General features: G+C 37.6%; 1 non-coding gene across 1 annotated transcript; it reads left to right on the top strand.

The window, feature by feature from the left end:
• Positions 1 to 12,143: 12,143 nt before the first annotated feature.
• Positions 12,144 to 12,245, top strand: LOC115869703. The gene has a single exon (XR_004046335.1). It is a non-coding gene; the product is annotated as a U6 spliceosomal RNA (small nuclear RNA).
• Positions 12,246 to 14,039: the final 1,794 nt, after the last annotated feature.

Here is a 14,039-nt window from a genome sequence, read left to right on the forward strand (position 1 = left end):
ATTGTGATAAGAGCTGTATGAGCCCCTAATAAAATGATTTTTAAAAATAAATAAATAAACAAATAAGCTACAGCTTGAATTCATAAGATATATCATTGCTGACATCAGGTAGATGGGTCTTGGGTGAAAGCAGAGAATATCAGAAAAATGTTCATTTGTGTTTTATTTATTGTGCCAAGGCATTAGACTGTGTGGGTCATAACAAACTATGGATAGCCTTGAGAATAATGGAAATTCCAGAACACTTCATTTTGCTTGTGGGGAACCTGTACATTGATCAAGGGAAGTTTTGCAAACAGAACAAGGGAAAACTGCTTAGTTTAAAATAAGAAAATGTGTGAGACAGATTTGTAGCCTCTCACCATACTAATTCAATCTGTATGCTGAGCAAATAATCAGAGAAGCTTGATTAAATCAAGAACAACACATATCAAGTTTGGAGGAAGGCTAATTAACAACCTATGATATTCAGGTGACACAACCTTCCTTGCTGAAAATGAGGAGAACTTTAGGGACTTGCTGAGGAAGATCAAGGATTGCAGCCTTCGATGTGGATTCTAACTCAATGTAAAGAAGACCCAAATCCTCACAATTGTACAATAGGTAACATCATAATAAATGAAGAAAAAATTGAAGTTGTCAATGATTTTTTCTTGCTTGGATCCACAATCAATACTCATGGAAGCAGCAGTCAAGAGATCAAATAACACATTGCATTAGGTAAGTGTGCTGCACAAGACCTCTTGGAAGTGTTGAAAAGCAAAGATCTTACTTTGATCACTAAGGAACAATTGATCCAAAACATGGTATTTTCAATCACCTCCCATGTATGTGAAATTTGAACATTGAATAATAAAGACCAAAGAATAATTAATGCATTTGAATTATGGTGTTGGAAAAGTATATTAAAAGTACCGGGACTGCCACAAAAAGCAAATCAATCTATCTTGGATGAAGTAGAGCCAGAATACTCCTTAGAGGCAAGGAATGTGAGACTTTATCTCAGGTATCGTCTTACGTACTTTGGAAATGTTATCAGGAGAGACCATTTTCTGGAAAAGGACATCTTGCTTGGTAAAATAGAGGGAAAGGAAAAAGAGGAAGACTTTTGACCAGACGGATTGACACAGTGACTACAACAATGGGCTCAAACATAACAACAATTGTGAGGGCGGCGCAGAACTGGGCAGTGTTTCGTTCTGTTGCACATAGGGTCACTACGCATTGGAACGGACTCGACAGCACCTAACAATAACAACAGCATAACATGGGGACAAAATAATGAATGATGATGGAAGTATCAAAAGAAGACGACGGGAATACAAAGAGTCATTGTACAAAAACAAACTGTATAACGTTCAACCATTTCAAAAGGTAGCATATGATGAAGAACCGATGAGATTATGGGAAGAATAACAAGGGTCACTGAAGGTTTCTTTCTCTTTTCTCTTTTTTAAATCATTTTATTGGGGGCTCATATAACTCTCATCACAATCCATACATCCTTCTATTATTTCAAGCACATTTGTACATTTGTTGCCATCATTATTCTCAAAACATTTGCTTTCTACTTGAGCCGTTGGTATCAGCTCCTCATTTCCCCCCTCCCTCTCTGCTCCCCCCTCCCTCATGAACCCTTGATAATTTATAAATTATTACTATTATTTTGTCATATCTTACATTGTCTGACATCTCCCTTCACTCACTTTTCTGTTGTCTGTCCCCCAGGGAGGAGGTTATATGTAGATCCTTGTAATTGGTTCCCCCTTTTCCCCCACTTTCCCTCCACCCTCCCGGTATCGCCACTCTCACCACTGGTCCTGAAGGGATCATCCGTCCTGGATTCCCAGTGTTTCCAGTTCCTATCTGTGCCAGTGTACATTCTCTGGTCTAGCCGGATTAGGGTGCAGTGTGGCAATAATGAAACACACAACACTCCTCTAGTTCTTAAATGCTCCCCCCACCCCCGCCACTATCATGATCCAAATTCGACATCACTGAAGGTATTGAAAGGATACCAACTGAAATGTTTCAACAATCTGATGCAGCACTGGAAGCACTCACCAGTATGTAACCAGAAATTTGTAAGATGGCTACTCAGTCAACTGATAGGAGAGATCTATTCTTGTGCTCATTCCAAAGAAAGGTGATGTAACAGAATGTCCAAATTGTTCAACTATGCCATTAATATTGCCTGCAAGCAAATTTTTTTCTAAAACGAAATCAAAAGCATTTGCAGAAATACATTTATAGCTAGCTGTGAGAAGAATGAACAAATATCTCTTGGAGGAAATACAGACTGCATGCTTCTTAGAAGCAATGATGGTGAAACTTTGTCTTTCTGTATTTTTGGACGTGTTATCAGGAAGGACCAGTTAGTTCCATAATGCTTGGTAGAGTAGAGGGTCTGCAAAGAAGAAGACTCTATCTGAGATGTCTCAAACATTGCAACAGTTGTGTTGTACAAAAGATTACCATGAGTCAGAACCAACTAGAAGGCACCTAACAACAACACAGGGTTGCTATGAGTTGGAATCAACCTGATGGTAACAGGTTTTATTATATTTGTACTCAGTGGTGAAAAAGAATCTGAATTACAGCTGCTTTTTCAATTCTGAAGTTCATACTCTAGGTTGTATATATTGTAATCTAGAACATGTTGCAAACCCTTGATTTCGGAATGGGAGATTCTCTGTCTACATAACATCAGACCATAATATTTACAACTCACAGATGTTTAAGACACTGCATGGATTTATTATCATGAATTTTCTCTTGTTTCTGTCTTGTGAGACTTATTGGCATGTGTAGAAAAATTAAATAAAGGAATTGGGGTTAGAATTTGAGTGATAGACATTCTTCACTGATTTCTGGCAGTATGCCTAGAGCAGAGAAAGGAACAATATGGACTCTTAACCAAGCAAGATCCAGATATTGAATTTCCAGGATGAGATAGCAATGGGGCATAAATTTAAATGACAAAGATTTCCCCTATGCTCTGAGCCCCAAGACCTCATGGGTGAAACGCTGCTTTTTACTGCAAACAAATTTCTCGAACAAAATACAAGAATAAAGGAATGAGGGCTCCACTTCTAAACAAAAATAACTCAAATTTATTATGTAAATACAAGTAATTCTAGTTTACAGTAAGGTAGCATTGATTGAAATCCAGATTCTGTTTTTTTCTACTTATACTGTGGAGATTAGGTGCAGAAACGTGTGTGTGTGTGTGTGTGTGTGTGCGCGCGCGCGCGTGCGCCTTTGGAATTAGCCTAAGAGGCTGCAAAAAATGGATTTCTCAGAGAAAGGATCCTGGTGACATATGGAAAAAATAGAACCCCAAATAAATTTATTTTCTCAAAAATGTACTTCCAGGTCAGAAATTAATGGAAGTTTTAAAATGTTTGCTATAATTTAGCATAACTTTTTGGAACCACATCGTCTGACAAGTCTGTCCTATTTTCCACTATCCTGTCATATTTGTGCAAGATTATTTTATATCAAAGCATTCAAAATCAAACATGTCTTTTTATGATAATTTCTATGATTAATTTTTATTCCTCTCCTTTATACCTCTAGATTTACACATAGGCTAAATACACATAAGTGTTCAAAATGTCACACTTATGTTTTTAATGCATTTCCTGTCAGATTAGTAGCTTTCAAAACATTCTGACCTAGGATTGAATCCCAGTTTCACCATACACTGTCTGTGCAATTACAGGGAAGGTATATAATATCACAAAAGCATAACTGGTATTGCAAATGCTTATGACCTTGGCTGTTAATTGGAAGGTTGGCAATTCTAACCTTAAATAAATAATATAGCCAAGAAAACTTTGTGAGACAGTTATACTCTATCACTATGGGTCCTTATGAGCCTGAATCCTTTCTATGGAAATCAACAAGAACAACAAAATGTGTATTGGTAAAGTGAGGAAATAATATAACTTACATTACAAGGTAGTTATGATATAAGATATATGTTTGTAAAACAATCTGGCTCATAATGAAGTTACTAAGAAAGGTTAAAAGAGTGATGATAATGGCGATGGTGATGAGAACGTTCATGATTACAGTGAATGGAGGTTGATGCCAGATCATGAAGAACCTGATTGTTCAAACTAACAATTTTACCTAGCTATGACATGCAATTATATATTGGAAATGGAGACATTCAAAGTCTTTCTGACTTTTCAAGACTATGAGGAGGTAACACTATGAGTAAACCATTGGAAAACAGAAACGTGGAATCATGGCCTGGTCATTAAGGGCTATGACTATTCTCAGTTCACCAGAGCTGTTACACAATACACATAACAGGCAAGCAACAGCCAAGGCTGGGTGCTTTCACAATCAGCCCACTATCATTGGATTTCACTCCCTGGAATAGCCACTTAAGGGCATTACAGAAAGCTGATGAAAATGTTTAATTCATCGCAGAAAAGAGCACTAGAGCGACTTGCAGAATAGCTACATAATCATAGCTGTCTCATAATGTTTAAATAATTAATTTAAGAGAATACTCAATCTTTCCCAAGCTTCTTACCTAAAGGGGAAGCACCCTGCCAGTGATCCAGTCCTTTGAGGCTGATGGTTCTACCTTGACAATACTTACCAATCCCGAATTGAGAGATTCTTCAGCCTTCTCAGTAACATGAGAATAAAAATCCTTTATTCTGTGTCAGCTATAGCCATCTGATTTTGGCCTTTTAAAAAAGGGTTTCAGTCCTGTGCACTCAGTCTGTAGATGCCTGAACTATCTTGTCCTCTGGCATGGGTATGTGAGTCCCCAGCCAGCTCCTATCTCCATGTTCAAATATACGTCTGAATGTCTTCAGCACTCCCTTCTAGTTAGCTAATTACTGATGTCCATAAAAAACTTATTGGCCTCTGTTCTAGTTTCTCCCATTTCCTTCTCTACGTCTCAATTCTTCCCTCCCAGCCAGTCTTCCTCCCAAAGACCCCCAGCATCCCATTAGGAACACCACTCTGATCACTAACTCTCTTTTAATACTTCTACAGCAAATATTCTTCACCGAGATAAATGTAAGGCAATAAGGCAGGGCTCCCATTTATATCTCAGACCAAGGAATGCTCTAGCCTTATGCAGTGAAATGGAGGGCGTTTGATATATGAGAAAGGGAGGGTGAAGTGGAGATTGTTGCAGCTTCTGCAGGATCCATCCACCAAACCTACTTACTCTAGTTATTATTGGGGGGCATTTTTCTTGGAAAATTATGAAGAGATGGATAGGTAGATTTATAGACAAATTATGCCATTTCAATAAATGGTTTGTGACTCCTAAAATACAATATGCCACTTATAATAGAAAGGTATTTAGAGATTTGGGAACCTGATAGAAAAAAACATTCTTGACAGAAAATTGCAGTGATTCACTTGTGGTTTGCATTTTTATAAGTATTATATTTGAATTCATTTCCATCATATGTATTTTGTATATAGATTCTTGCTTCTAGACTTGAGACCCAAGGGCTTTTAATAAAATCAATGGGCATCTTAATGTCATTCATAGGTTTTTTTTCTTTCTCTTCTCTCCTAGAACTGGATCAGCATGTGAACAAACTCCTTTTACCTTTAGTTAAGCAGAATCACTACAATGAAAGATGTCTCTCAAAGGCATCCTTAAGAAAAAAGAAGTGAGATAGGCAAACTGATTTTGAAGGGAAAGACAATGACAAATGGTTTTACAAACATAAGGTATGTACTTTTCTTAATTATAGTGACTAGTACAAATCCATACTAGACATGCTTTTCAGGACCTGGGAGAAGAATAAAATAAGATTGCCAGAAAGGCATAACTACACTGTGCCCTTCTCTTTTGACATTTATTGCAAGGCTAAAAAAGTTTGCTCAGTGGGAATAAATGATCATAATTTGCTTTAGATTCACAGCCCATATGACCAACATGACTCCATAGTGTAGCGGTTAGAGATTTCTACATCCCTACTACCACTACTCATCTGACAGTTTGTCAGCTTGTGGTGGCTTTTGTATTGGACACTATGCCACTGATATGCCAAATGCAGCATGGTGACTCAGGTGGGCCGGTTTCAGCAGAGCTTCCAGACTAAGACAGATTAGAAAGGACTTAGCAATGTAATTGTGATAAAATTGCCCAGAGAAAACCTTAGCAGTATAATATAGTGCCAGAAGATAAGGTCCTCACATGCAAAGGCACTCCAAATACTAGAGGGGAAGAGCTGCCTCGTGGATTTTAACTTAATGGCATAGATGAAGTAAGGCATTAGGACCTTCCTTTGCTGATGCGGCACGATTCAAAATGAAAAGAAACAGCAGCAAAGAGCTATTAATATTTAGAATGTTGAATGTACAAAGAATGAATCTAGAGAAATTGAAAGTTGTCGAAATGAAATGTATACACATCAGTATCATAGGAATTAGTGAGCTGAAATGAACTTGGTATTGGAGATTTTGAATCAGACAACCATATGACAAGACTTCAAAAAGTTTTCATAAAATTTTCATTATCTACTAATTCCACCCATTTTAAAATTGAAAAATTTGAAGATTTTTACCAACTTCTTCACTCTGAAATTGATCAATCATGCAACCAAGATGCATTAATAATTACTAATGATTGGAATGTGAAAGTTGAAGCAAAAAGGATTAGTAATCGGAAAATGTGGCCTTGATGCTAAAATGATGCCAGAGGTCACACGGTAGAATTTTGCAAGACCAACCACTTATTCACTGCAAATGCATTTTTTTAACAATATAAAAAGCTACAGCCATATGCCTGGACCTCGGTGGATTTTATAGGAATCAATGCAACTATATTTGTGGAAAGAGATGATGGAGCAGCTCAATGTGATCAGCTTGAACAATACTAGGGATCAACTGTAAAACATATCATCAATTGCTCCTATGCGCGTTGAACTTGAGGTTAAAATTGAAGGAAAATAAAAAACAAGCTCTCAGGAGCCAAAATATGACTTTGAGTGTATGCCATTTGAATTTAGAGACAAACTCAAGAGTAGATTTGATGAATTTGAATACTAATGTAAGTAATGTAAAGAATGATGAAATAAAAGAGCTGAACAGAAGAGTTCAAAGACAATCCAAGAAGACAATGTAAAGCATTCTATAAAGAAATGTGCAAAGATTTGGAGTTAGAAAACAAAAAGAGAAACACATTCAGAATTTCTCAAGCTGAAAGAACTGAAGAAAAACTTCATCACCCTCAAGTTGGGGTGTTGAAGGATTTTATGGGGAAAATATTGGATGACAAAGGAAATATTTAAAAAGATGGAAGTAATACAAAGACTGAGTGTATCAAAAAGAATTGACCTATGTTCCCTCATTTCTGGAGAGAGGATATGATCAAGAATTGGTGAAGTCTAAGCAGGAATAAAAGCATTGGCAAAAAATAAGACTTTAAGATTTAACAGAATGCCAGATGAAATGTTTCAACAGACACCTACAATGCTGGAATAATATTCTCATCCATGTCAAGAAATTTGGAAAACAGCTATTTAATCCAGGGACAGGAAGTGATCCATATTTATACCTATTCCAAGAAAAACATGACTGAAGGGAAAGCAGATATTATTGAACAGTATCATTAGTATGACACACAAGTGAGATTTATAGAAAGATAATGTAAACATTTTTGGAGCCACACGTGGAAAAGAAACTGCCAGAAATTCAAGGCAGAATCAGAAAAGGACTTGTAATGAGTGATAGCATGTGATGTTAGATGGAATTGGGTTAAAAGGAGATAATAGAAAGATATTTACCTTGTTTTATTAACTAGGAAAACGGGTTTGTGAATCATAACAAATTATGCATAACATTGTGAATAATTGGAATCCCAGAGAACTCACTTGTGTTCATGTAGAATCTGTTCATAGACCAAGAGACAGTAATTTGGAACAGAACAAGGGGACACTACAAGATTTAAAATCAGGGTAGGTGTGCTTAGATTTGTGTCTTTGCACCATACTTATTCTATCTGTATGCTGAACAAATAATCTGAGAAAACAGACTATATGGGGGGGTTCAGAAAGTTTGAAGAAAAGTGGAATTCAAGTATAATAAATTTTATGCAGGAAATTTTGATGTCCCCCTCATATAGGAAGAAGAATTTGATATGTGATTAGGGGAAAACTCATTAATAATCTGTGATGTACAGATGACCCAATCTTGCTTGTTGAAAGCAAAAAGGATTGAGAAACTTACTGATAAAGGTCAAAGACTAGAGTCCCCAGTATACATCTCAGCATAAAGAAAATAAAAATACTCAAAACTTAACCAATAAGCACATTGTGATAAGCAGAGAAAGTATTGACATTGTCAAGGATTTTATTTTACGTATATCTACAATTGGCACCCATAAAAGCTAATCAAAATATCACATGGAATAATTCATTGGGAAAATGTGCTGCCCATAATTCATTTCTATTTAGTCAATTCTGACTCATAGTGACCCTGTATTCAGAGTAGAACTGCCCCTATGGGTGGCTGACACTACATTTTTATGGTAGCACAAAACATCATCTTTCTCCTATGAGAAGGTTGGTGATTTGAACTGCTTACCAACATTGTCCACAATGTGGCCAGTGCTGCAAAAGATCTCTTTAAAGTGTTAAAAAGGAAATATGTCACTTTGAGGGCTAAGCTGTGTCTGATCCAAACCATGATATTTTCAATTGCCTCATATACGTCTGTGTTAGACAAGGTTCTCTAGAGAAACAAAACCAGGATACTTATGATTTTATATATATGGATAGATATATACAGCACGAAAGAATATAACAGCTAATTAGTCCACACAGAGTGTTCAGTTCAACTCACTTCCATAGAGCAGTTAATATACTGGAAGTCCTTCAACCCACAAGGGCTGCTTGATCCAAGGTCAAGGAAGCAGACAGCTGAGTCTTCCACAGAGCAGTGCAGGCAATCCGGCCACAAGCAGCAAACAACAGGGTACTTCACCTCTAGCTCTTGGGAACTAGCTAAGGCAACCACACGCTGGTCTGATCACCAGAGAGCAAGAGGGTGAGAGGTGGGTCTTGCCGAGCCCTTTATCTCCTTGCCCTCCAATCAAACTGCGACCTTCTTAATCCCACAGATTCTTATTGGCCAGGTTGGCACAATAAACATACCTATCACAACTTCTAAAATCTGGACAATGAGTAAGGAAAACTGGAGAAAAATGGATGCATTTTAATCGTATTGCTAGTGAGGAAGATGAAATATACTATGAACTGCCAAAAAACAAATATCTTGGAAGAAGTACAGCCAGAATTTTCCTTAGAAGGGAAGATAGTGAGAATTCATACTTTGGGCATTTTAACAGAAAAGTCCAGTCCCTGAAGAAGTACATCAGTTTCAGTAGAGTCCGTGAAAATGAAGAAGACCCTCAACTAGATGGATTGACGCAGTAATTACAACAATAGGATCAAATATATCAACAGCTGTGACAATGGTGCAGGACCAGGTAATGTTTTGTCCTTTTGCACATGGGGTCAGTAGGAGTTGGAACCGATTCTATGGCACTTCACAACACCAACACTATCAAATATTCTGTTTAACTCAGAGTTGTCACTGTAATCATATAAGTTCAACCTCTGCATCATATGCGGTCTCTTCCTTTGTATGTGTAAGTCCTTGGAGGACACCGTCTTTTTAATTAAGCCATGTTCTGAAAACTAAATCTACTCCTTCCTTTCCACATTTGTATGCTTAGGTCTCTGAGCCTGTAACAGTTGAAGAAAGTGTCATTTTCCCCACTTATTAAAAAGTGTAATTCTTAAGACATGATTTTAGATCACACCACATCTCTTTTCCATTGTTATTTAATTTCTACTTCAAGTGGAACATGAAGGATGAATTTTTTAAATTCCTCTGTTACAGAGCATCATTTGTCTTTGTTTTGGAAAGATAAAGATTGTTTCTTGCACTGAACAGGAAGAGCAAGTGAAGTCATGACATCTCCTTGTTTACCAACAGTGCTCTCTATTACCTTTGAAAATTCCTGTTTAACAAGGTATTCCGATTTCTGGTCTTTCCAATAAAGTGAGAGCTGAGCTAGGTAGTGAGAGACTGAGTCACACGCCCCTTTGTAAAGCCAATCCATTGAGAATGGGAATTGTACCGTGGCTCAGAATCAACCAAAGAGAGCAGGGAGAGGCTCAGGGAGTTATGAGATGAACTGTATCTCTTCTTGCTTGAAATATCCTAGTTCATTTCCTTTCATTTTATTTTATTTACTCTTTTGGTTTCCACTTATCTTTTGACTGCTTTCATTGGTGACCATCTGCCCAACAGATACACAATATCCTGGAATTGGTCTTTGACTCACTGCTTGTAGATTCACTGCTTGTATTCTCCCTTGACCCCGTATGTCCACTTACTGCCTGGCTGTGTGCCAAACTTCCCGTCTGTTTCTTCCTCTTTTCTTTTTTTTTTCTTCCTCTTTTCTTTGGTTCACATGTGCCACTGGGCCACGGATGTTCCAGCTTTCATTTTTAATGGTCAAATACTGTCGTATCCTGATTGCTCAGACTAACTTTACAGGCTAGGAATTTCCAGTAAGACTTGGAATACCCAGCTGCTTTTGGAATCCACATCATTAATAGTACTAATTCTCTTATTTCTCCTGGTCCTCGCAATCTCCAATCACTTTCATTCACTACCATGGAGTGAATTCCGACTCATAGCGATCCTATAGGACAGGGCAGAACTGCCCCTGTGGGTTTCAGGACTGTAACTATTTATGGGTGTAGAAAAGCTTATCGTTTTCCCTTGCAGAGGTTGATGGGTTCAAACTGCTGACCTTGTGGTTAACAGCTGAGTGTGTTAACCACAATATTGCCATGCTCTTCCCAATCTCTAGCCACATATATTAAAAGGTTTGAAAAAAGAGCAAAAATTTTCATCCCTCAAATATGACTCTGCCTATCTGTAAATTGGTAAAGGTATTTTTTAAAACTGAAGATAAGGAGTGATGGGAAAAAATTAGGAGCCAATTAAATGTTTATATCTGAAAATAATTTTAGATGCAATTTTCAAATATCAACATGTTAAATAAGCAAATTTTGCAGTTTGCAAAGTCTCTTATCAGGCACGTTTCACGTGAATTTTAGGAGATTGGTAACAATTGAGCCAAATTCAGATGTAAAATTTGTGAAATATTAAAGATTCATTGCAGGTTTTCTTTCACTTTCTGTCTTTCTTCGGAGAATGTTGGCTTTCAAAGCAAAAAAAATCCTTGATATTAAAAAAAAACTTATTTGAGAGTAAATTGTAGGGAGAACAATTGGCATGATAGATTGTAAATATCTTTAATATTTACCCTCAGAACTTATTGAAGGCATTCATGTATGACGTAAATAGTCATAATAGGGAAACTAAAGGTGACAACTTTCTAAAGCTAGAATGCACTGTCCAGAAGACTACTCTAGTCTGTTACACCAAGTCTGAGATTAGAGAACAGTCACACCAAAAGGAACACACTCAGCTCTGACATCAATTGTAAGTACAAGAAGTCCCCACCTACTACCACCACCCTCGGGTCTGAGAATTCCCTAGAAGAAATGAAATACTCACTATAAGCTTTTATACTCAGAGCGATGGGTTATTGTTGTTATGTTGTTGAGGTTTTTGGATAAAGACTATGTATTACAGATTCAAATTAGTTCTAATCATTATAGAAGTCCTATTTCTTCCAGTGTACCACTCGGTGGGTCAAACCACCAACATTTTGTTTACCAGCCTAGTGCAAACCATTTGAACTACCCACTGACTTATGATTATGATTTATTACAGGGAAAGGATACAGAGTTAAATCAATCAAAAGAGATGGCATTTAAATCAGACTTCAGAAAATTACCACAAAGCTTCCAAGTGCCTTTCTCCATGAAGTCAGAACAGAGTTATTTTCTTGACAATAGTGTGACAATACATAAGAAGTATTGTCAACCAGTGTCTATACTGGGACATGATCACATAAACATTGGTCACACTGATGGTTAAGGTTGTGTTACAATTTGACTGGGCCATGATTCTCAATAGTTGGCAAGTTACGATGCAATCATCTCTGATGAGAACTCACATAATGTAATAACCATTGTGATGAGATCAGAGATGAGCAGTCAGTGCTCACTTTGGCAGCACATATGCTAAAATTGGAACTATACAGAGAAGATTAGCATGGCCCCTGCACAAGGATGACATGCAGAGATGAGCAATCAGTTGAAAGGGAGTTTCCTTGGGGGTGTGGCCTACATCCAATATATACAGACATCCTGGCAAAGCCTTCAGGCTTTTTTCTAGTTCTGGATCCTGCATCTGGTTAATCATTATCTGACTTCTGGTTCTTAAAACTTGAGCCAGTTGCCTCCTGTGTTGCCTGCTTATGTTGGATTTTCAGCCTCCATACCCAGCTCCTCCCATCTGACCTGCTAATCTTGGGTTCATCAGACACCACAACTATATGAGTAAAGAAAATAATCAAAGGATAACTACCACCACCCCTCCAGGGGGACGAACAACAGAAACCATGGGGGAAGGGAAGGGAAACAGTGGTCAGTTTAAGATATGAAAATAATCATATATCATTTATAAAGAGGCCATGAGGGTGGTGGGGATGGAAAAAAGAAGAGCTGATACCAAGGGCTCAATAGGAAGTAAATGCCCAGAAAAGAATGATGGCAACATATGTATGAATATGCTTGATAGAATTGATGTATGGATTGTTATGAGTTGTAAGAACCCCCTAAAATGACTTTTTAATAATAAATAATAATAACTACCAAAAAAGATAGAAGCCTGTATCTTGATGTTTGATCAGTGGACTTGGGACTTGCCAGCTTTTACAACCATATGTGCTGTCTCCTTGAGATAAGTCACTCTCTATATACAAGGGGGTATGCCCCCCAAAACTGAATAGTTTTTCAAACCTATGTGCTTAAATTTTTTTGCAATGCAATTTTATCACCTTCAAAATACTCTCCATTACACTTAATACATTTGTGAAATCTGCAATTCCATTCTTGGAAACATTTTTGAAACTTATCTGTTTGGGTGGCTAACAGCATCTCCCTCATTTTTTTGTTTTGTTTTGCCCCCCACGCACACACACCTATTCTATGTCATCATATTGCTGTCCTTTTATGTCCCTTTTCATTTGTGGAAACAAAAAGAAGACTCATGGTGCGAGGTCAGGTGAGTAAGGTGCATTGGGCAAGAGAGGTGTGCTGTTTTTTACCCAAAATTGGTGCACTGAGATGGCTGTGTGAGCAGGTGCATTGTAGAGGTAGCAAAACCAGTCCCCATTATGCCACAAATAAGGTCTGCTTAATGGCACATTGTTATACAATCTTTACAGAACCTCTAAATACAAAGCTTGATTAACTGTTTAACCTGGTGGAAAGAACTATGCTCCTCAAATTTTAAAAAAAGAAAGAACATCATCTTGGTCTTGGATTTCACTTGACGAGCTTTTTTGGGGGTGAGGTGATGATGTCTTCCACTGGCTGATTAATGTTTGTTTTCGGTGTCGGGGTCAAAAGAATAGCACCAAGTCTTGTCACCGGTAACGACCTTGGGAAAAAATCTGAGTCACTTCGGAGTTGTTCTTTCAAAGCACAGCATGTTTCCACTCGATGCTCTTTCTTCTGGTCATTCAGAACCCGAGGCACACATTTTGCAGCGACCCTTCTCATTCCCAAATCTGTTAAAATTCGCTGAACCGAGCTCCAAGATAGTCCAGATATCATTGTCTGCCTTTGAGCACAAAGTGCACAATTTTGCCAACATTTTTGTCAGTTTGGGAAGCTGACAAACATTCTGAATGAGGTTTGTCATCAATCGACATTTCACCTTTTCTGAAACGAGTAAACTACTCGTACACCTGAGGTTTTTGCATAGCGCTCTCCTTGTAAGCTGTGTTCAACATCACCACAGTTTCTGCGGCATTTCTCCTGAACAGGAAATGAAATTTCACAGCCATACTCTTCTCTTAAATTGGTCATCACAAAAAACGAGGTTTG

The sequence above is a fragment of the Echinops telfairi genome, unplaced genomic scaffold (assembly GCF_000313985.2).
Source record: "Echinops telfairi isolate 266 unplaced genomic scaffold, ASM31398v2 ScPeMD7_38;HRSCAF=143, whole genome shotgun sequence".
Classification (NCBI taxonomy): Eukaryota; Metazoa; Chordata; class Mammalia; order Afrosoricida; family Tenrecidae; genus Echinops; species Echinops telfairi.